At 56.2% G+C, this 23,776-nt stretch overlaps 2 pseudogenes; both read right to left on the bottom strand.

Moving 5' to 3' along the window:
• Positions 1-436: 436 nt before the first annotated feature.
• On the bottom strand, positions 437-21,667 carry LOC143640631 (sialic acid-binding Ig-like lectin 12; annotated as a pseudogene).
• Positions 21,668-22,289: 622 nt separating this feature from the next.
• Positions 22,290-23,234, bottom strand: LOC143640630 (myeloid cell surface antigen CD33-like; annotated as a pseudogene).
• Between the last annotated feature and the right edge of the window lie 542 nt (positions 23,235-23,776).

Below are 23,776 nucleotides of genomic sequence, written 5' to 3'. Positions count from 1 at the left end.
TGCCCAGGGCACTTACCAAGGAGGATGCCTGGAGGGTGGGGTGGGTGTCACTCATGCCCTCTACTGCCCTGGCTGCCTTCCTCCTGTGGGACGTCACTCTGATGGGACACGGGTGTCTTTGAGCCTGGTTTGCTCAGACTCTAACAGCTCCAGGGAGGCCCCTCCTGCCTGGGTCACCACTGGGGATACACTGACCGCAGGGTTCTCTGCAGCACCCTCGACAGGATTGTTGCTCCTTTTAGTTGGATTGAAGATGAGGCAGCACTCCCCCCACCCACCCCGTAACCACAGACACACAGAGAGACAGGTCTGTGACCTCCAAGGTCCCTGATTCAAACCAGGCCCCCAGGACATGGCCACAAAGTGTTCCTAGCTCTGGGGCCCAAGCCTCCATCCCTGACACTCACAGCCCCAAGGACCCAGGTGTCCTGGCCCATTACTCACAGGTGACATTGAGCTGGATGGTTCTCTCTGTGGTCACACCAGCTGCAGGGAACTTCACCTGACAGGTGAGGTTGGTGCCATGGTCCTGGGGCCGCGGGGTGAGGGTGAGCACCGAGGAGTGGATGATGTTGGGACCCAGGGAGGACACAGAGGGCCCTACCCAGGAGAAGGTGGGCGGTGTCCCCTGCTCACAGGCCCAGGGCACAGAGCAGGTCAGGTTGCTGGGGTGGCAAGACTCCAGGGTCCCACGGATGAGGATGTCAGGGGTATGGGTCAGGGCTGGTGAGCAGAGGGGGACAGGCAGGGTCAGGAGGGAGGGTGGGAGGTGGGGCCCTGTAAGAAGCTCAGGCTCTGACCAGCTGCTCCCTGAGCCCCTAATGCTTGACCCCAGCTCCCCCAGGGCAGGGTCCCACCCAGCCCTCTCCTGTGACCTCCCTGAGGCTTCCTGGAGCTGGAGTCTTACCTGTCACATGCACTGAGACCTTGTTGTCACAGTAATTCCACTTAAACTCTCTTTTCTCCATCCTGAAGAAGTAGGAGCCATTGTCACTGCTCTTGGTGTCTCTGATGCTCAGGGAGCAGATATTGGTTCCTGGGTCCCTGAGGAAATGAAACCGGCCCTGGGTCTCGTTACTCACTTTCTGAGTAGAGTTGGTGGTGGCCATGCAGAGCCATGGTTTGTATTGGTCCCTTCACGGAACCAGGAAACAGCGACGTTGCCAGTCTCTGAGCCGTGGTAGGAGAAGGTGCAGGGCACCAGGACACACAGACCCTCCTGCACCGTCACAGACTCGGGCACATCCACGCTGTGTTTTGGATACTTATGGGAGCGCCCCAGAAGAAGCCGAGGGTCATTAGGGAGCACCCTCCTCGGCCCCTCTGCACAGGTCCCCTCCACTGCCCACAGCAGGGACAGCAGCAGCAGCAGCCACAGCATCGGGAGGCAGAGGGTCCTGGGCTCCTGGGACTGAGCAGAGCAGTGAGAGCCTGCGGAGGGGAAGCTGTGGGACCCATGGAAGCTGGGGAGGGGCGAGACCTGGGCGGTTCTCAGAAGAGGAACCTCAGACCCACTCACCACTGCAGTCCATCTGCTCTGTGCTGAGGAGGGACACCCCACAGCCAGAGACCCAGAGGCCTGCCAGAGAGGGGCAGAGGAGAGAGGAGACAAGGCTCTGCCCCCGTCTTGGGTGCTTCCCTGAAACACTGAGTTGGGAGCAGGGCCTTAGGGACACTGGAAGCGTGTAACACTGGCGGGGTTCTGAGTCCTCATACCCTTAGGGCTTTTCTGTGTGTACTGTTCACACCAGGAGCTGGCCAACTCCTGCCTGGACCTGGGGCCCGACTCCTCTCATTCTGTGGAGTGGTCAGTCCTGCAGGAGGGACTCTGTAGGGCCTCGTCTGAGCACAAGAAAGGCAGAGGGACACAGCCAGCCAGACACTCTGTGCCAACCACCAGGCGCTCCCTGCACTGCTGGTGAGGCCACAAGAGGCTGCCACCTGGTCCCCACCTGGGGCGGCCCACGCAGGAGCTCAGGGCTCAGCTGCCTGCCCCAGAGCTGCAGGTGCTGGGGAGTTGGCCACCTGCCTTGGTAGCATGAGGGTGGGGTACAATAGGGCACAGAGCTGTTCCCAGTGTCCAGTGCAGACACCAGGTCAGTGACCCTCTAGAACAGGGGCAACACGGTGTCCTTAGGAGGCACACATAGGGGGCAGTGTCCTCAAACAAAGTTGAGGGGCCTCTCTCCCAAGAGTGCTAACTGCTGGGCAAGCACTGGGGCCATTTGGGGACTTCCTGTGACACATATTGGCATTTCCACATTAGTCTGCCTCTCACTGAAGTGGCCCTCAGGGACGTCAGGTTTCCAGACAGCCTAGTGGCCCACGAGGACAAGATGCAGTGCTCAGCTCGCGGGTTCCCCTCCCCCAGCAGGGGCTCAGGTCTGCTCCACTCTCCTGGCTCCACATATTCCAGGGTCATCGTGGGTTGGCTGTGTCCCCAGGAGCTCCTTTCATGACGGACCCGCACACATGGCTTCTTTGGACACCTCTCACACATTCACCAGGTGACGGTGGGGTTGTTGTCAGGCCTGGTGACAGTGACAGAAAGCTGCTCTAAATATAGAAACACAAGGACAAGCCACTTATTGTGTGGAGGAGAGTCCCCATGTCACTTGGTAAAGATTTGGGAGAGGTTGGCTGAATCCCTGGCAAGAGTGTAGGTTCCCATTTAGATGACATCTCCCAACTCCTCCCAACGGGGCGGTACCAGTCCTTGTCCCGCTGGCAGTCTTGGGAAGCTCTGGTGGCTGCAGGTCCTCTTCAGCATTTGGGGCCACCAGGGTGTCCCCAAACCTCTATCATGTTAACCCTCCTTGTTCCTTTGTGAAGGTTTCCTGAGTGCGTTACAGTTGTGTCTGAGAGCAGGGTCACTGGGACACCTTCATCTGGGCAGGGAAGGTGACTGGCTCCATTGAGTCCCAGTGCTGTGTCCCCTCCCTCTGTCCTCCACCTGTCCCCTCCCCCACCCACTGGGCTTTTCTACTGATTCACTGTCCTCTCATTGGGGCTCTGTTGGAGCAGGAGAACGTGGGGTTCAGGCCCTGTTCCTGGGGACGCACAGCAGAACTTGGTCGACTGCAGTCCACGGTCCTCCCCCTCTGGTCGCTGTATTCCCCTGGAGCAGGCCACGCACCACCCCTGGCTGCAGTCTCCAGCCCCACAGGCCAAGGCTGCTGAGCAGCTTCTCCTCACTGACTGGCCCTAGATTCTCTGTGCCCAGTGGAGGCCTCTTCCTGGGGCCCCACCATGGAGACCCCAATCCCATGTGAACTCTCCTTCTCCGGGGCCCCCTCAGTGGAGATGGTGCTGTCCCCTGTGCCTGACCTCCTGTGCTCAGGGGGCACCCTGCTGAGGCTCCTGCTGGGTCCTCCTCCCCTGCAGGTTAGGGCAGGCTGGGTTGTTCCCAGCAGCTGCTGAGGGACAGGTGGCCACTTCCCCTTAGCTACAGTGAATGCTGCCACAGTGACCCTGGGGTGGACGCGTTGCCTCCCAGGTCTGTGTGGGTTCCCTGGGGGATGGTCACAGTGGAACCTCTGGTGACCAGATCAGCTGTTCCTGGTCTTTTGAAGAACCATGGCATTGCCCTCCACAGCGGCCGTCCCCTTTCTCCTTCTCAGCACAGAGCACAAGCCTCCAGCCCCCGCATCCTCTTCCTCACTGGCATTGCCCATTTTAAAATAGGAACCTCATGATGGGTATAAAGTTGTCTCCTGGTGTCTTTACGGCACACATTTAACAGGTGCAATGTGAAGGGTGACGTGCAGGCTTGGGGTTGCACTTCCCTGGTGACAAGTCCTGCTGGTGTGTGGTCATGTGATTAGCCACCATTTGTACATCCTTGAAAAAATGTCTCTAAATCCTTTCCCCAGTGTTTGACACAGCAATGTGTTTATTCCTTATGGAGTGACGGATTTTTGATCTGGTGGGGACCCTCTATCTCCAATGTTGTTTGCAGATAGCTTGGTTTTGAGGGTCCTTCTTTGAGGAATGAACCCAGTGCCCCACACACTGGGCAAGCTCTCCACCACTGAGCTGTACCCAGACTGGAGGATCCCCCCTTGATATGCTCTGCACACAGGACACTTAGTTGCCCTAGGATGTCCTCTGATGTGTAAGGTTTCCTCTCCCCTGAATGAGAGACCCAGAGGTGTAAACACTGCTGGAGGATTCACAGGGACAGCTCCAAGACCTTGGCCTTGCAGTGGTGTCATTTCTTGGGAAACCCCAAAAGCACAGGTTAAAAAAACTAAAGAAGATAGATGGATTGCAGGAACATGAAGAGTTTCTGCATAATCAAGAAAGTAAACAGACTAAAGACAGGGAGAGAAGGGAGAGGGTCGCATGTTTTCAATAGATACAACTGGATCAGACATCCAAAATACACAAGAAACACAAAGTTCACCACAAGAAACAACCTATTAAAAATGGACAAAGACCTGAATAGATATTTCATCGAAGAAGATTCATGGGGACAACAGATGTATCTTAAAACACACCATGTCACTAATCATAAGGAATATGCAAGTCAAAACAACAGTAGATGTCCCCACACCCCTGCTAGGACAGTTAAAAAAATGAGTATCAGCAAGACATGTAGGAAAGAAGCCCATGCCCAGTGTCTGTGGGGTGTCCATCAGCAGAGCGGCCCTATGGAAGAGCACAGCCCCCACCCTGAGAGAAGGAACCGCCCAGTATCCATCAGGCCCACTGTGGGGGTCAATGGCCACCGCAAGAAATGAGCTTGTCAGAGAGACGCCTACAGCCCATGTCCATTGCTGCACTGTCCACAAGAGCCAAGGCAGGGAGCCAGCCTGTGGGTCCACCAGCGGGTATTTGTATGTGAAGAGGTGATATACACACACACACCCAAACACAAACACACACACACATACACACACACACACACACACACACACATGCCTGGACCTGAAGGAGGACCAAGACGTGCAGAGGCAGGAGGGGGTGGAGCTCCGTGTCAGGAGCAGGGTCTGCGCCTGCCAAGTCTCGGACCCCAGCAGCCTGGCCATGAGGGTGTGGGGGTCTGCAGAGGAGGGAGGACGTCTCTGGGGGAGAGTCCACAGCATGGCCCTGGGAGGCCTTCTCCAACAGGCTCCCCTGTTCCCCTGTCACCGTCCATGGAGGGGACACGCAGCTGGGCAAGCAGTGGAGGAAGTGGACTCATGCTGGAGGCTGGTGCTGGGGACAGATGGCAGGAGCTGAGGCAGATCCAGTGAGCAGGGAGACCAGGGTCAGAGTAGACAGACATCAGGGAGGCCAGGCTTAGGAGGAAAGAAACGCCAGGTGGTGACTGAGGGGACCAGGGAGGTACAGTGAGGTCCAGGTGGGGACCAAGCTGGCTCTGCTGTAGAAAGGGTCCCTGAGCCAGGGACCCACAAGACCCCAGCAGGAAGGGTGGCCTTCAGGATGGGGACAGGCAGCTCAACTGTGCCCATGGGGAGCTGGCCTGGGGACATGATGGAGGAGGGGTCCCTGGGCATGTGGGATGCTGAGATCTTCTTTACTGAGCTGAGACTAACTGGTGACAGCATTTATATGTTCCACACCCGTAGCTGATCTTTCAGCCCTCTTCCTGCAGGACCTCACTCTGAGGGAAGAGACCAGGGCCTTCAGGGGGGCAGCTTGGGTACAGTGGGCAGTGGTCCCCTGTCCTGTGCCCTGTCAGGGGCTGGAGGTGACTGAGGGAGACAGATAAGGCCTGGCCTGAAGACCTCCTTGAGAGACCCACTTCCCCTCACATTGGGCCAGAACTGGGGACAGACAGCGTTTGTCCTCAGCACCCACTAGCCCCTGCCAGGCACCAGTGCTCTTGGCCACTTTGAGTCCCCTTTGCTGGACTCTGGGATTCAGTGCCAGAAGCCTGCCCTGCCCACACCACCTCTCCACCCCTGGGCAGCGCTGACCTGAGCAAGATGAGGCAGAGGCCAAGGAGCAGGATCTTGACAGCCACCTCCCCGATGGCCACCAGGACCACCTGGGCCATGGGCCCTGACCTCTCTGCCGAAAAGTGGACGAGGCCAGAGTCACCTGCTAATCCACAAGCCGAGTCCCTCTTCTCACCTGAGGCCATGGACATGGCTCCTCCATCCTCAAGTGTCGAGGTCCATCGGCCCAGCCTCCCCTGAGGCCCTGACTGCCCAGCAGCTGGACAGGGAGAGCATGAGTTTCTCATTGTCACAATGAAGTCTTTTGCTAATCCATCGACACCATCAAGAAAATTAACAGACAACACACAGAACTGGAGCACAGAGTGGCCAGTCACAGGGTTGCGGGTGGGCGGGTCACTGTCCAGTGTGTGGAAAACCCTCCTAGGGCTCCAGTGACTAAGGGCCCACACACCCAGGCTAAAGCAGAATCCCGGGATTTGAAAACACCCCCTCTGAAGGGACCTACAAATGACCACACGTACAGGAAAATGTTCCCATCTCCCTCCACGGGGACCTTCATGACAGTCAAAGCTGCAGTGAGTGTCCCCTTCACACCCACAGCAGAGCACAGTTTGCACAAAGGAAAACCCCAGTGTTGGTGAGAGTGTGGAGAATTCAGGACACGTGGACAATGCTGGTGGGAATTCAGAGTGTCTGGAGCTGTGGGAGGGGCTGTTCATCCAGACACAGGGACAGTGACAAGAGCCTTGGTAGCTCCATCCGCAGGTTATTCCCAAGGAACAGGAAACCTTTGCTCAGAGTAATACGTTCTTTAAGGTCATGCCCCAGACTGAGAAGAGCATGGGACCCAGGTGCCTCTGCATTCAGGAGCTGAGCTCACTGAGTGCACACCCAGCTGTGGACGGAGGCTCAGGTAGGACCATCCACTGCTCACTCCTGTGGGCTGAATGGACTCAGAGCCAGGACGGTCAGTTGGTGGAAGCCATTCACAGAACAGGGTCCATCAGTGCCATGAAACACCACCAGAAACAAGGACCCTGAGTGCTACTGACCTCTCAGTCCTCAGGTGGACAATTCAAGGCTCAGCTTACATAGACATTGCATACTTCTGGGAGTGACCTAAGCTCTGGGGACAGACTGCTGTGCGTGTTCTGCGTGTTCCCTGGACTGTGCCTCCTCCCACAAACACTTAGATCAAAGCTGTTGGGGAATAAGAAGAGAAGGCTCGAGGTGGGTCCAGGAGGAGGCTGGGAGGGGGCTTCGGAGCCCAATTTTGCTGTGAGAGTATCACCCTGTCCCTGTGGGGATGAGGAGCAGGCACTGGAATCCCAGGGAGCCTGGGGGGGGGAGGGCATAGGACATCCAGGCAAACTTGAGGCTTTGGTGGGGAGGGGTCAATGGGTTCTCCAGTAAGGGGTTCTGTCACCAGGCTGAAGGGACCCAGCCCTGCCCTGAGCTGAAGAGGCCCTGCCCCCCCCAGCCTCAGAGAGGCACCTCCCTACCTGGGCTAGCTCCTTGGGACACAGTTACAGTCAGGTTCTGTGGAGACTCTGGGGCAGGGAGACACACAGACCTGTCAGTGGGAGGCTGGGGACAGAGGAGACACAGGGCTGAGTTCTCTATCGTAAAACACCAAGGACGCAGAGGGACCCGGCTAGCAGGTGACCTGAGGGACAGAGAACCCAGGCTTAGACCTTATGAGGAGGGACTGGCCAGGAAGACAGTTTGAAGAGAAGAGGCAGATTTTAAAAGGTGCAAAACGTCTCCCTCAATCACCAGCCACCAGGATGGACTCCTTCACCACCATGCTCTCTGCTGCCCGGTTACTCCAGAGCATGTGGACCTGGGGCCTCCAGAGCTTGTTGGATCTACCACCAGGAGTTCCAGGGAAGAGAAGGAATAGAGCACGAAATGCAAGTGTGGACGGATCACTTGGGGGAGGCCAGGATTTCATGTGAGCAGCAGCATGTGCCTGAGTATTGTGATTTGCAGCTGGGGCAGGTCGTGGGGGTCCTGGGAGATGGAGCCCTGTGACTTGTGTGGGTTTTCCTTGAAACTTTTTTCTGGGGGAGGTGGAAAGATGTGTCATGTGGGTAAATGACATTTCCACGTGGGGCTGGGGCTGTAGCCCAGTGGTAAAGTGCTTGCCTCGCATGTGTGAGGCACTGGGTGTGATCCTCAGCACCACATGAAAATAAATTAAGATATTGTGTGTCCATCGACAGCTAAAAAAAAAAAAAAAAAAAAAAAAAAAAAAACTCCATGTATTAGGGCCAAATGAGTGTCCTCCAGGACAGGCCACCAGAGCACCCAGGGCCACCGTTGTCCTGCTCCCCATGGCCACCCCTGCTCCCCTCGGGCAGCCCTGGCCTTCCTCTGCAGTTCTCCATCTGAGCTCACCACCTCCAACACCATGGCTTCCTCTGAGACTCTGTGCAAACAGAAAGTTTGGCTGTGTTTGTCCACTCAGCCCCATGGATCTGTCCATTCCATGGTATCCCCAGAACCAGCTCCCAAACCTGGGGTGGGGTCGTCCCCTGCGATGGCTGGGGGGGAGGGGTGGGGTTCCACACATAGGCCCAATCCCACCCCCTGCATTGCCAGCTGCAGTCCCACCTGCAGCCCTCCTAGGCCCCCCGCTGCCCAGACACCTTCCCAGCAGGAGCAACTGCAGAGCCCAGTGGGCAGAAGGGCTGGTCAGGACCCTCTGTTTTCCATAGTCTCCAATTTCCAAAGAAAAACAGAAGAATGGGAAGGAGAGACCTGGGGAAGCCACAGAGAATCTGCATGTAAGAGAGGAACTTCTGAGAGAGCTGGAGAAGCCCTCTGTTCCACTTCCCCAATTTCAGAAGAAGACACCCAGGTCAGAATGGTGAGTGCTGTGTGCTGAATGCTGTGTCCCTCCAAAATTCACATGTTGAAATCCTAACTGCTAAGGGGAGGGTCACAGGAGGTGGGGACTTTGGGAAGTGATTGGTCCTGGGGGCAGAGCCCTGAGGAATGAGATTAGTGTCCTTACAGAAGGGACCCAAGGAAGCTCCTTTGCCCTTCCACCACAGAAGGACACAAGGAGGAGGCAGGGTCGAGGAGGACACTGGCCTCCCCAGACATGGGATCTGCCAGCCCCTGGGGTGTGGGCTTCCAGCCTCCAGAACTGCGAGGAGCAATCTCTGCTGTTCACAAGCCCCCAGTTAATGGCATCTCCCCGACAGCCCAAGGACTCAGAAAGAGAGTGGTTCCCCTCTCTTGCCTCTTGTCTGGGGGAGCCACCTCCTCAAACGTTGTCCACCAGGGCTGACTGGGATGGGGGAGGAGAAGTCCCATCAGATGGGGAGGGAAGAACTTTCAAGTCTTTCCAGGGGACAAGGAGAAGCTGCATTCATGCCACAGCCAGGTGGTGTCCATTCACACTGGGCCCTGAGGTCTGCAGCTAAGGGGTGAAGAGAACAGATTCAGTGGTTTCCTTGAGGGACAGCAACGTCTGGTTGGGGACACACAAGTCTCCAGACTATGCCAGTGCTAAAGGGCAGGTGGCTGAGATGGGCAGGCCCAGGTAGGGGTGAGGGGGATCTTGCTCTTCTGGAGAAGAAGGTGAACTCTCAGGGGAAACAGGCAGAGGGACATGGTGGGGACGTCGGGCAGACCTGAGGGACATGGGTTACCCAGGGGATGCTGAGACAAAGGCCATTCCTGGCTGAATTCCCAACACTTCTGAAGCCCCCTCTGCTGAAGTCCTCAGCCAGGAGTGAGTCTGTGCTCTGTCTTTGTCCACTCCCACTCTGCCCAGAAGGGAAAAGGGCGCTGCTCAGAGTGGGCGCTGCCTCTGCTCAGGACTGGCTGTGGCTTGGGGATGGGAGGCCTTGGGGTGCTGTCCATGATGCTATGAGAGTGGGTTCTGACCCCGGAGATGCACACAGCTCTGTGGAGGAGCCTACCAAGAGTCTGTAGTCAGGGGGTCAGCATGTCAGGTGTGCCAGGGAGTGCCCAGGTCCATCTGGAAGGGGACACTCAGGAGGGGGACAGATCTCTGCTTCTGTCCTGTCCACCCTCAGGAATGCCCTATGGACCACACCGGGCTGCTGGCTCTGTCCCCATTTCACCCTCCCTACACCCCTGAGAGGGGTGATTGTCCTTGGCAGGGGGACAGGGCAGCTGGTGTGCAGGTGGGTGATCAGCTGTGAGAAACAGTCTCCAGACACAACCCAGACACCACCCAGAGAACAAGGGGTTCCTCGGGTCACTAGAGGGTTACTCCCATTCCCACAGCCCCTCCTCTTGGGGTGAATGGAGCCCATGGCTTCTCTGGCCCATAGAACATGGAGGCTGAGAAGTTCTGAGACTGAGGAGGTCAGGCAGCCTCCACCCCACCCCATGGATCTCTGGGCACCTGGGCATCCTAGGCCCTCTGCTGGACAGAGACCCACGTGGAGGAGCACCAAGATGTCACATGCCCCACCGTGACAGAGGCCACCATCTCAGTGCAGCTGCCTGAGAGAGCCCAGGGCCAACCACCAGACACAGTGCCCAGCCGGGGCCCCACCCACTCACAGCAGGGGAGGTACAATCCAATGAGTCCTAGGGTTGATGGGCAGCAGTACCTGCCTGGAACAGCAGGCCACGGGGCACAGCTGAGGGAGAAGGTTGGACTGCAGCTGGACTGCTCTTCTTGCTCACTGATCTGAGAGGGCTGCTCTTAGCTGGCCACGAGGAGCCCTGTGTGAAGACGCCTCTGGAGGTCTCCACTCGGTCAGCCTGGCCAGGCCAGAACTGCATTCCCAGAATCCTTTGCTCCACATGCTCCAGGCTAAAGTGGACCCAGGACCAGGTGGAAGGAGAAGCAGCCACAGGGCTGGGAGGGTCAGGAACCCTGGGCTATTACAGGGATGGGTCACAGGTCATCATGATCTGTTGGTCATCTCACTGGTGTGATGCAATAGCTCCTAACTTCCAGGCCAGAGGGAGGGTCCTGGGGACAGCCACTGGGAGCAGGGATCACTGAGTGTTGGGCCAAGGGTTGGTGGCCCAGGTGGACCCAAGTGGCCGAGACTGAAATGGGCAGCAACATGCAAACAACCAGGGAAAATGTCATCCCTGATATTTCACTTTTACCAAGACAGTGACCTAGGACCTCTGACCTGACCACTAGGTCCTATTCACAGGTGCCCCATCCTCCCAGGAAAGAGGGCAGGATGAGGCCCATCTCAGTACTCGGAATGCCCAGTGCCTAGGTAGGTTTGTGTGGGTGTATGTGTGTGTGAGTGTGTGTGTGTGTGTGTGTGTGTGTGTGAGAGAGAGAGAGAGAGAGAGAGAGAGAGAGAGGGAGAGAGAGAGAGAGCGATAGAGGGGAGGGGGCAGAGAGAACCAGGCAGACACTACAGAGTCAGGCTGTTCTCTGATACTATAAAGAAGCAGCTGAGTCTGGTGATTTATAAAGAGCAGAAGTTCATTTGCCTCATGACTCTGGAGGCTCCAGATGAAGAGCATGGAGCCCCATCTTCTCCCCTGGGGGGGCTCCCTGCTGTGTCATAACATGGCAGAGGCACCACAGGGTGGGGTGGGGCAAGCACGCTGGCCCAGGTCTCTTCTGACAAAGCCACGAATGCCATCAGGGGTCCCCACCCCCATGAACTCATCTAATCCTACTCAACTCCCAAAGGTCCCTCCTTCTGTGGCTTTGGGACCACATTTCCCCTTGTGGACTTTAGGGGACACATTTTAGTCACAGCACATGACATAGAGATACAAAGCAACTAGGAGCCGGTCTGCATGATACCAGATATTGTCATGGAAGGGATTGCTGTCCCCCAACATCCCATGACCCCCATTCACATTTGTAACCTGAGAACCCTGGGGTGGCTGTGCCCACTGTAGGTAACACAGAGGCAGACCAGTAAAGCCACAGATTTATGGGGGGACAACAAATCTAGAATGCAACAGAGCCTCAGGGTGGAGTAAGTACAGTACAGTGTTACCAAGGGAACGTTCAGGTGGCAGAGGACAGTCCCCTGGCATTCCCACCAGCATCTCTCCTCAGAGCACTGGGTGCTGAGGTCCCTGCTCTGCAGCACCCCTCCAGGCTTCCCCAAGCTCAATGTGTGACACCTGAGAGGACTTCAGCAGAGCTCCTGAGTTGATCACGGGATGATCAAGGTGTCGTGGGACAGGCACCTGACTGCAGGGGAACAAGGACTTCCCATCTCTGACCCCAGCCTTTTCACACGTGAGCTTGGTCTCCTGGCCCTGCCATGGGGTGGCGGAGACCCACCCTTTTCTTCATACTTCGAAAGTCACTGAAGGCGGTGGTGCCGGGGGAAAGCAGGTCTGGGATGAGATGAAAGTTCCTGCTCAGGGTGGGGGTGCAGCCATGGATGCTGGCCCCCTCAGTCTACAGCCAGAGTCAGCACAGAAGGTGGAGTCTGGGGTCCCTCTCCGACGTCTGTCCCCAGGAACCAGGCACTCAGTGTCCCAAACCTGAACTCTCCCTGGGGTCCCCGTTGCTCTCAGGGTCCTGGAGCCCTGGCCCCTCTCCTATGAGACATCCAGCTGGACAGTTCCTCCACTCACCTGGCCCCAGAACACAGCGTGCATGGTGCTCGATGTCACTTTCCCAGGTACAGAGCAAGGACCTGGAAATGGCTGCCAGCGCCCTGCTCTTTCTGACCTGTGGTCCACCTTCTCCTTCCAACCTGACCCTGACCCCGTCTGTCTGGGAGGCACATGGAGGTGACTCAGCACACAGTGAAACTGTCCTCCCAAGACAGGGACCTGGGGGGTCCCAGGCCATGGGAGGTGCTGTCCACGATGCTGAGCAGTGTTGGTGGGGCATGGGCTTAAAACCCACCCAGGTCTGAAGAGGAGTCAGGGCCCACGGGAGGGGACCCAGCTCAGACCAGGGGAGTGGGCGGGAAGTTCTGGCTTGTCTTTCTGGAAGGATCTGGGAACAAGCAGACCTGGATCTGGAAAACTGCCATCCCCTTCCTGGTCCATCGTGGACTCTCCTCTTGTCCCTGCTCTTTTAGGAACACTGAGTCTCCAGGAAACCCCATTGGGCCTAAGATTGAAAATCCCAAACCTGAAGAGAGAAGGATCCCAGGGAGATGGGCCATGGGCACAGATGGGGACAACTGAGTGACAAGGACTCGTGGGTGAGGGGCCATCTATTCCAGAGATTGATCATCATAATACCAAGAAGTGGGGTCACTCTTCCTTAGGACCGTCTTCCATCAGGATTCTTTAAAAGGTGCTTTCTCACCAGACTTTGCTGGTGCAGTTTATGCTAATTCAACAGTTTCAGTGGATCCAGGAGAGACCAGATGACTTCCCCTTTCCTGAGTGTCGGCTGTGCTCTGTGTCAGCCCTCCTACAGGTACAGTCTATGACACCATCAGAGCTGGTTCTGCTCCCCAGACCCAGCAGCCCTGGTCATCCTGGCGCACTTATGTCTTCACAGTCTGGGCATTTCTTCTCTCTGTCATCTGGAGCCTCATGGCATGTGGTCTGTGTCTTCTATTTTCTCTTTCTTGGTAATTATCCAGCTTTCCTCGTGTCCTCCTGGTTTTGAAGAAGTGTATGGCACATGACTGACCTCTCAAGGGAGGCTGGGAATTCATGATCTCCACCAACTCCTTAGTAACGTGCGATGACCTCATGACTTCTGCATGACATTTTCCAGGTCTTTCTCACTTGGCAACGGGAGGACTTTCTAGAACAAATATTAGCGCACCTCAAACCTCCATTAGACCTTGTCAGTACACCCCCCGATCATTTTCTCCTCAACAGCATCCATCAGCCCATCTCCCACCTGAGCAAAGATGACACTAGAACGCCACCTTCCTGGAGCTCATGTCCCCAGAGGCCCAGGGAAGAGTTGGGGAAAGTAACCAAAGCTGGTTTCTGTTAAAGGTTAGGACAATGGATTTGTGCCAAAAAGGACTGACTTTCCTCCAGTGTCACTGCCTTCCCATCACCACCTCTGAACTTCCTCAAAGAAAGAGCAGAGAAATCAGAGCTGTGGGTCAGAGTGTGGGTTCCCCCTTACTATGTTCTCCTCTGGGAAAAGCTAAATGCTCTAGATTTAGGTGCTAAAACGTTGATCATGGTGACAGTCTTGAGTCCTTCCTGGGAAAGGAAGACCTTTGAGCTTGCCCACACCTTAAAGAAGGGGGGGCAACCTGCTGGGGAGGGTGGTCCCCCGGGAGTCTCTGTGTTGGGCTCATCTTGGTGGCACCCCCAAAACCTGAGGCACTGATTTCTCTACCCACGTTCTCAGGCTGTGCCTGCAGGGAGAACCCTGGGGATGAGACAATGTCTCCCCAGGACATGGAGCAGGCTCATCCTGCTTCCCAGAAACCACTAGGTTCTCTAGCTGGTCTGCTTTGCTTCCCGGGAGATCTCACTGAGCCAGAAGTTTCTCTGAGCTTGTTCTAACAGTAAAACTTACCTAGTCACCCTGAGAGCCACCAAATACCTGATCCCTGTATACTCACCATCTGGCAGGACAAAACAGGGGGCACCTAAACTGTCACTAAAGACAGAAAGGCGGACAGGAAAATGCTGTGGTCAGAACAAAGACCTGAGATGAGAAGTTTCTGTAAACAGTAGCATCATTTTTCCAAATCTCAAAAGCACTTATTGCGAGGATGTATCCAGCACGACCCTTGCTGTGGAAACTAGATAAAAACATCTTCATCCAGCATCAAATATTGGGCAGAGACTTGTCCTGGAAATGGACAGTGAGGACTGGATGGCTGAGGTGGCAACAGGCAGATAAAGGAGAGGGGCTGTTAAGTGTTTGTCCCCTCCAGGGCCAGGCTGCACATGACAGTGTTCACAAATGGATCATGCAAGGCAGAGAACTTACTAATGACCCCAGAGGTACCCAGGCACGGTGACACTGAAGGAAGAGGAGGGAACTAGGCTGAGCAGGGCTCAAGTGTCAGGCTAAAGACTTGCATAGGGTGACAGCAAGGGAGGGATGGGGCCCTTCTTAAAGAACCCCAAAGGGACGATATGAAAGACCCATGTGGGAGAGACGGGGAGACGGGGCTGAGGAGGAGATCAGCGTGAAGCTGAGAAGAAGAGGAAGTGAATACAACCGACCAGGAGTTGAGGCCACAGGGATGTTGGCAGAGGAACTGAGTCACCTTCAGGAAGGGACATTCGCAAGACTCGTGTAGAGGAGTGTGGTGGGTGAGAGAGACCCCAGGGACTCCTAGGGTCGTCACTGGGGAGTGGTGGCAGGTCCATCACCAAGAGGGAAAAGGAGCTCCTCTGAGGCTCCCTGCAGATGGGACAGGACAGAAAGGAGTGAGAGCCACCAGGGGCCATGAGGGAGAAGGGAGGTCGGGCAGGTGTGGAGACTCAGAGAAGGCTCCTGGGGGGAGAAGCAGGACAAGGCCAGAGGTGGACAAGAGCCTTTAGACAGGGCTTCCAAGGAAGGAGTGGGCAGCAGCTGGAGGATTAGAGGAGCTGTCTCATCTCTGTTCTCAGTCCCCAGAGGTCCTGATACGGAGACATAAAGTGCCAAAGTCCGTGCCTGCTCAGAGTCTCACTGTTCAGGCTTCCTCAGGGTGGAGGCGCAGCACCTAGGATGGCCTAAAGATACCTTGATGGCACAAGAGGACCAAGGTCTCCCAGGAGCAGGGCCTCACAGCCCTGGATTAAAAGCTGGGGGGCCACCAACAGCCAGAGCCCAGACCTGATGAGAGAGACTGCAAATCCCTCAGTTGTAGCATACCCACAGGTGGCACCTGGACCAGCCACTAGACGTGCGCTCTGCCATCCACACTCCAGGTTACAACCAGCCTATTTCCCCATCCACTGGGTCATTTAAATCCCTCCACGACTGGCCAGATGGGGAGCTTTGAGCTCTCCTCCATCTCCTCCTCATCTGCCATCAAGTTCTTTTGCATACACTGGTGCCCAGCATTGGCCTCTCTGCACACTGGGCACTGTCACTCACTCAGTGACAGTCCCAACTCTGCTCTTAGTTTGGTGGCATGCCATGCCCTACCATTGCCCTCTCACCAGCATATGCCATTAGCCAGTCTCTGTGAAGCGTCTAGAGAAGAAAGTTCTAGTGCAGGAGGGCCAGTGTGGACTCAAGAAGCATGGATCTGAGGAAGGAATTGGTGACTGATGTGCCACCAGCTCCCCAATAGTTACCAGAATCCAGACATAAGTCACCCACAGCTCTGACCACCAACACCACCCGCCATCCCATTTCCTCTGCAGAGAGAAGCAATGTGGGATAAGACAGTTCTCCTGGCCACACTGACTCTGGGGATTTCACCTAATGAAGAACCCAAGGACTCCAAGGTTGCAGAGGGATGGACACTGGGCCACATGGACTCCTTGGGGGCAGGATATAAGGGAGACTGGTGTCCATGGAAATGGAGGAGGTCACCCTCTGGAGGGCTCTGGCATTCTGCAGGTCTGATTTCTGGGGTGGCCACACTCTGAAGACCACAGCCCATGGATGATGTGTGGGTCAGGACTGAGGGGAGGGGAGTGACCTGATCATGAGGAGGAATCAGGCTGTAATCTTCAGAGTGGCCAGTCTCAGGTCCTCAGCGCTATAACTTCTGGATTCTCAGAGAGGATAAGATTAGGAGTGAACCATCTGTGGCCCCCCAACTCCCCCCTTTGGGTTCAGGACCCTCCCATCTTCTCCCCACTCCCACTCCCCATAATAAAACCAGAGCTAGCCCAGGCCTTCAACATGTCTGGGACCCATGCACTAGACTCCTTTCACAGACACACTTAACTACTGTGGTCTTGAATCTTGAGTCAAGAGTAAAGGATTCTCCTGGGGCCACCAGGGACAACTTCCAATGACAGGAGAACTTGGACACATCTGAAAAACTAAGAAGACTCCTGGGAGTGTCCCAAGCATTTCTCTGCATGTGGAAAAAGCTCAAAATCATCAGTGCTTGCTCTATGACCACCTTATTATCTACTCTGCCAAACAAATGCCACAAGACTCTATGGATCTTAAACATATTTCAAATCTCATGGTTTCTCTGGGTCTGAAATCAGAGTGCAGCGTAGTCATGTCCTACAGCATAAGGTCTCTCACAGGCCATGATCCAACGGATGCTCTAGTCATTTGAAGACAAGGGAAGGAGTTCCCCCCAGGATGACTCTCGAGGTTGGGGAAAGGAGTCAGGTCCTGAAGCTGCTGGGTGGAGGACCAGTCAGAGGCACTGATTTATTAATGACAGCAGACACACGTTCAAGACTGAATGCAGGCCATCTTGAGGGTGAGAAGCTTCTGGAATTAAGAAAAGAATTCACGTTCAAGGGGGAGCATGGGCCATCTCCAGGGGGAAACAGCAACACCTTGGTCTGGGGTGTCCATATTTACACAGGGACAGTAGTTAGGGACTGTATTAGAGGGGATCAGGGCTGTTTCTCTGGCCCTTGGGCATTGCCCTCGAGTCCATCTTTGCAGACAGGGCAGGGGCTGAGGACCTGAGTTGGTGGCTCAGGAGGGATTGTTTGGCCAGTGGCTCATGGACGCTTCTCTTTTGAGACTCACTATACCTTTACATTTCTGCATCCCCAAGTTCCTCCCTCAGGGCCAGTGCAGAGGCCACCCTCAGACAAGTAGGATGACATTGCATGGACCAAAGTCCCCAGGCCACAGAAAGACGGAGACCTGGCAGGGATGGACCAGACCACTGCCCACTCTACCAGGCATCAGTTGCTTCAATGACCCTATAGAGAGCAAGGCATGTTGAGGTGGAGGTGGGCAGGGCTCCAGTACAGTCTGAGGAAGGTGGCTTTATCATGATGGCACTGGGGAGCCCTGCCAGGGTCCTCACAGGGAGAGACACTCATCCATCTGGGAACTCTGAGGGAAGACTCTGGTTCTGACGGAGATTCGAGAAAGGGGGGCCAGGGAAGCCTTTGGGACCCTCAGTTTTGGGTCTCTAGCATCTGGGGATCCCATCAAGGCCTGTATCACCCACTGTCCTCCGCCCTGAGCTCCACCCCAGGTCCATGGTAAAGCAGAGGGTAGTCGTCTCACTGCACGGCAGACCTCAAGTGCACCCACCATCGACCTCAGCTGCACCCACCATCACAGCTCTCTCCCACACTCACCTGTGCACACACACCACTACCACCCCCAGGGCCAACACAGACCCACTACATCCTCATCCTCTGAGACTCTGCCCCGCGCATGTGCGTTCTGCCCAGTACAAGTCCCAAGCCTCTGCACCCACCCACCCTCCACATCCTCGCTTCACTCCCTCCCCACAACCCCACTGTTAAACCACGATGCAAAGAAAGGCCACCAACTCCAATTGACATCAAATTAAAGCAATCCTGTAATTCTGACCAGCCAGGGCTGTCTCTCCCAAAAACCGTGGGAACAGAAGACAGCCCACAGCTCTGAGGCGCAGCTTTATAGCACAGAAAGTTACAAAAAAGGGGGATGTCTGCAAAACTCACAGATATCAGGATTTTGACAAGCATAACACAGAGGCAGGCAGTAGGTTAATGGTCAAGCACTTAGGGAGTAAATTGGATTCTAGCATCAGAATTCATAAGGTGCCATTAGAGCTTCAGAGAGGTCCTTTCTGGCCAGGGAAGGCCAAGAGTTATGAGACGTCACTAAAGTTTCAGAGAGGGCTGCTATCTGGTCAGGGAAACCAGGCGTGGGTGAGGTCAAGGCACAGACAGGCATTCCAAGCAAGTTCAGAAATGGCAGTGATTCATAGTAAAGCTGAAGTTAACTTTTCATGCCTTAGTGATGTGATGACTCCCCATCTTAAGAAAAAATTAGGCTGCTTTATCACCCACCTCAAAGGGTGCAAATCATATGTTCTATAATTCCTGTAGCCTATAGTGACCACAAAACCAGGAAATCAGGACAAAGCCATTTCCCCTCCAGGTGATCCACCAACAACAGCCCTCTGCCTCATCCATACCACAGTCCTCACACCCTGGCGCAGGCACAGAGGAGATGCCCAGTAGTGCCCTTGGAGCCTCAGGCCTAGTGGAAGCCTGGACTACAGGGTTGGTGGGAATCCCCCAGCCTCAGGCTGCTTGAGGACTGTTGCATTCTGGGAGTCGTAGGCCAGGCAACACCGAGGACTGGAGATGGCCAGAGGTGCAGAGGCAGGAGGGGGCAGAGCTGCGTGTCGGGAGCGGGGTCTGCGCCAGCCAAGTCTCGGATCCCAGCAGCCTGGCCCTGAGGGTGTGGGGGTCTGCAGAGGAGGGAGGATGGCTCTGGGGGAGAGTCCACAGCACAGCCCTGGGAGGCCCTCTCTTCCAGGGTCCCCTGTTCCTCTGTCACTGTCCATGGAGGAAACACACAGAAATTCAAGCCATAGAGGAAGTGGGCTCTTGCTGGACACTGTTACGGGGACAGATGGTGGGAGCTAAGGCAGATCCAGTGAGCAGGGGAGATGATAAACCGGCATGACCAGCATCAGGATGGACAGACATCAGGGAGGCCAGGCTTAGGAAGAAACAAAGGTGCTGAGGGGACCAGGGAGGTACAGCAAGGTCGTGGTGGGGAAAAGAGGAAAGAGAACACTGGAGTCCAGAGAGGGGACACACACACACTCAAGGACTGAATGAAGCACAGGAAAACACACCCTTGACATGGGCCCAGGAATATGGCCAAGTTGATGTTCCTGTGACAGATGCATTTTCCTGTACCTCCTTCAGCTATATTGACTCAAGCTCTTGAACCAGAACATGTGGCAGAGCTGTATTTTGTGCTCAGGAGCTGAGCTCACTGACGTGCACACCCAGCTGTGGACATAGGCTCAGGATCATCCACTGCACACTCCTGTGGGCTGAATGGACTCAGTGCTGGTTGGTAGAGGACACCCACAGAACGGGGTCCATCTGGGCAGTGGGACACCCTCACCACCAAGAACAAGGACCCTGAGTGCTACTGGGGACAGACTGCTGTGCATGTTCTGCGTGTGCCCTGGACTGTGCCTCCTCCCACAAGCACTTAGATCAAAGCTGTTGGGGAATAAGAAGAGGAGGCTGTAGGCAGTTCCAGGAGGAGGCTGGGAGAGGGCCTGGGAAGCCCAGTTCTGCTGTGAGAGTGTCACCCTGTCCCTGTGGGGTGAGGGGCAGGTGCTAGAGTCCAGGGATCCTGGGAGGCTGGGGACAGGAGCTCAAGGCAGACGTGAGGCTTCACTGGGGAGAAGTCAGTGGGTTTCCCAATAAGGGGCTCTGTAACGAAGGTGAGGGCACCCAACCCTGCCCTGAGCTGAAGAGGCCCTGCCCCCCAGCCCCAGCGAGGCCCCACCCTACCTGGGCCAGCTCCTCGGGACACAGTTACAGTCAGGTTCTGTGGAGAGTCTGGGGCAGGGAGACATGCAGGCCTGTCAGTGGGAGGCTGGGGGACATCAGCTCTCTGTCCCAGGAGCCTCATGGTGGAGAGGGATGGAGGCTGCATCCTCCTGGCCCAGCCCCCACATGATTTCAGGACCCAGCACCCAGAGTCCAGGGTCTGACCCCTCTCCCTGCTCCCTCAGGGACCAGCCCCATCAGAGACCCAGTTTCCCAGCCCAGCTCTCACATGAGATGTTCAGGTGGACGGTCTTTGTCCTGGTCACATGGGCCCCAGGCAGGGTCACCTGGCAGGTGAGGTTGGTGCCATGGTCCTGGGGCCGCAGAGTGAGGGTGAGCACCGAGGAGTGGATGATGTAGGGGCCCAGGGAGGACACAGAGGGCCCTACCCAAGAGAAGATGGGCGGCGCCCCCTGCTCACAGGCCCAGGGCACAGAGCAGGTCAGGTTTCTGGGATGGCCAGACTCGAGGGTCCCAGGGATGAGGATGTCAGGGGTATGGGTCAGGGCTGGTGAGCAGAGGGGGAAAGGCAGGGTCAGGAGGGAGGGTGGGAGGTGGGGCCCTGAGAGAAGCTCAGGCTCTGACCCAGCTGCTCCCTGAGCCCCTAATGCTTGACCCCAGCTCCCCCAGGGCAGGGTCCCACCCAGCCCTGCCCTGTGACCTCCCTGAGGCTGCTTTGACCTGGTGCCTTACCTGTCACTTGAACTGAGACACTGTCATATATATAATTGAATTTCAAGTGTCCTCTCTCCACCCAAAAGTAGTAGAACCCCGCGTCCATCTTCCTGGCGTCTCTGATGCTCAGGGAGCAGTTGTCGGTTCTTGGGTCCCCAAGGAGGTGGAACCGGCCCTGGGTCTCCTCCCGCACTTTCCGGTCAGAGTCATTTGTGGCCACTGGAGCATCAGTGCTCTTGTCCTGATGCTGGAACCAGTAGCCATGAACTGGGTACCAGTTAGTTCAGCTGTTCCAGGGGTAGGAGAATTGGCAGGGCACATGGACACACAGGCCCTCCTGCACTGTCAGGCTACAGAGGTGTTGGGAACAGGAAACCTTTGCTCAGAGTAATACATCTTTTGAGGTCATTCCCCAGTCTGAGAAGAGCTTGGGACCCAGATGCCTCAGTGTTCAGGAGCTGAGCTCACTGAGTGCACACCCAGCTGTGGACAGAGGCTCAGGACCATCCACTGCCCACTCCTGTGGGCTGGATGGACTCAGAGCTAGGACGGTCAGTTGGTGGAAGACCCCACATAACAGGGTCCATACTTGCATTGGGACACCTTCCTCACAGAGAATGAGGACCCTGAATGCAGTTGACATGCAGTGACTTCTCAGTCCTCAGGTGGACATTCAAATGTTTGCTGCAGCCTGCATGGACACTGGCCACTTCTGGGAGGGACCTAGGCTCTGGGGACCGACTGCTGTGCGTGTTCTGCATGTGCTCTGGACTGTGCCTCCTCCCACAAACACTTAGATCAAGGCTGTTAGGGAATAACAAGAGGAGGCTGGAGGCGGGTCCAGGAGGAGGCTGGGAGGGGGCCTGGGAAGCCCAGTTCTGATGTGAGAATGTCACCCTGTCCCTGAGGGGCAGGTGCTAGAGTCCCAGGGAGCCCAGGAGGGTGGGGACAGGTGCTCAAGGCAGTCGTGAGGCTGAGGGTGGGGAGTGGTCACTGGATTACCCAACAAGGGGCTCTGTGACCAGGTTAGTTCAGCAAGAAGGGGACCCAGCTCTGCCCTGAACTGAAGAGGCCCTTTTCCCCAAGCCCTAGCTAGGCCCCCCACTGCCTGGGCAGCCCCTGGAGAGACACTGACTGCAGAGTTCTCTGCAGCATATGGACAGAAGGGTGGTTTGTTTCCCCTTTTAGTTGGATTGAAGATGAGGCAGCACTCCCCACACCCACCCAGTAACCACAGACACACAAAGGGACAGGGCCTGTGCCCTCCAAGGTCCCTGACTCAACTAGGTCCCCAGGACATGGACACAAATTGTCCTCAGCCTTGGAACCCCAAGCCTCCTTCCCTGACCCTCACATGCCTTGAGACCAAGGTGTCCTGGCCCATTACTCACAGGTGACATTGAGCTGGATGGTTCTCTCTGTGGTCACACCAGCTGCAGGAAACTTCACCTGACAGGTGAGGTTGGTGCCATGGTCCTGGGGCCGCGGGGTGAGGGTGAGCACCGAGGAGTGGATGATGTTGGGGCCCAGGGAGGACACAGAGGGCCCTACTCAGGAGAAGGTGGGAGGCATCCCCTGATCACAGGCCCAGGTCACAGAGCAGGTCAGGTTGTTGGGACGGGAAGACTCCAGGGTCCCAGGGATTAGGATGTCAGGGGTGTAGGTCAGGGCTGGTGAGCAGAGGGGGACAGGCAGGGTCAGGAGGGAGGGTGGGAGATGGGGCCCTGAGATAAGCTCGGGTTCTGATCCAGCTGCTCCCTAAGTCCCTAATGCTTGACCCCAGATCCCCCAGGGCAGGGTCCCACCCAGGCATGTACTGTGACCTCCCTAAGGCTGCCCTGTAATTGGAACCTCACCTGTCACCTTCACTGAGACCTTGTTGTTATAATAAATCCACCTAAACCTTCCTTTCTCCAACTGTACAAAGTAGGAGCCACTGTCACTGCACTTGGTGTCTCTGATGCTCAGGGAGCAGTTGTTGGTTCCTGGGTCCCTGAGGAGGAGGAAGCTGCCCTGGGTCTCCTACTGCACTTTCCGAGTAGAGTTGGTGGTGGCCACCGCAGAGCCATATGCTATATTGGTCCCTGCACGGAACCAGGAGACAAAGACAGAGCCAGTCTCTGAGCCGCGGTATGAGAAGCTGCAGGGCACCAGGACACACAGACCCTCCTGCATCATGATGGACTTGAGCACATAAACGCTGTATTCTGGATCCTTAGGGGAGCACCCCAGGGGAAGCCGAGGGTCATCACGGTGCACACTCCTTGGCCCCTCTGCACAGGTCCCCTCCACTGCCCACAGCAGGGACAGCAGCAGCAGCCTCAGCATCTGGAGGCAGAGAATCCTGGGCTCCTGGGACTGAGCAGAGCAGCAAGAGCCTGCAGAGGGGAAGCTGCAGGACCCATGGAAGCTGGGGAGGGGCTGAGGCCTGGGCGGTTCTCAGAAGAGGAACCTCAGACCCGCTCACCACTGCATTCCATCTGCTCTGTGCTGAGGAGGGAAACCCCATAGCCAGAGACCCAGAAGCCTGCCAGAGAGGGGATGAGGAGAGAGGAGACCAGGTCCTGCCCCGTCTTGGGTGCTTCCCTGGAACACTCAGGATGGGACCAAGACCTTGAGGACACTGGGAGTCCAAGACACTGGCAGGGTTCTGGGTCCTCCCACCCCGAGGTGCTGTTCTGTGTGTACTGGTCACACCAGGAGCTGGCCAACTCCTACCTGGACCTGGGGCCATACTTGTCTCATTCCGTGGAGTGGTCAGACCTGCAGGAGGGACTCTGTAGAGCCACGTCTGAGCACAAGAAAGGCAGAGGGGCACCAGCCAGCCAGACACTCTGCAAACCACCAGGGCTCCCTGCACTGCTGGTGAG

This window comes from Callospermophilus lateralis, unplaced genomic scaffold, assembly GCF_048772815.1.
Source record: "Callospermophilus lateralis isolate mCalLat2 unplaced genomic scaffold, mCalLat2.hap1 Scaffold_378, whole genome shotgun sequence".
NCBI lineage: Eukaryota > Metazoa > Chordata > Mammalia > Rodentia > Sciuridae > Callospermophilus > Callospermophilus lateralis.
This window is presented reverse-complemented; position numbering and strand designations above follow the sequence as displayed.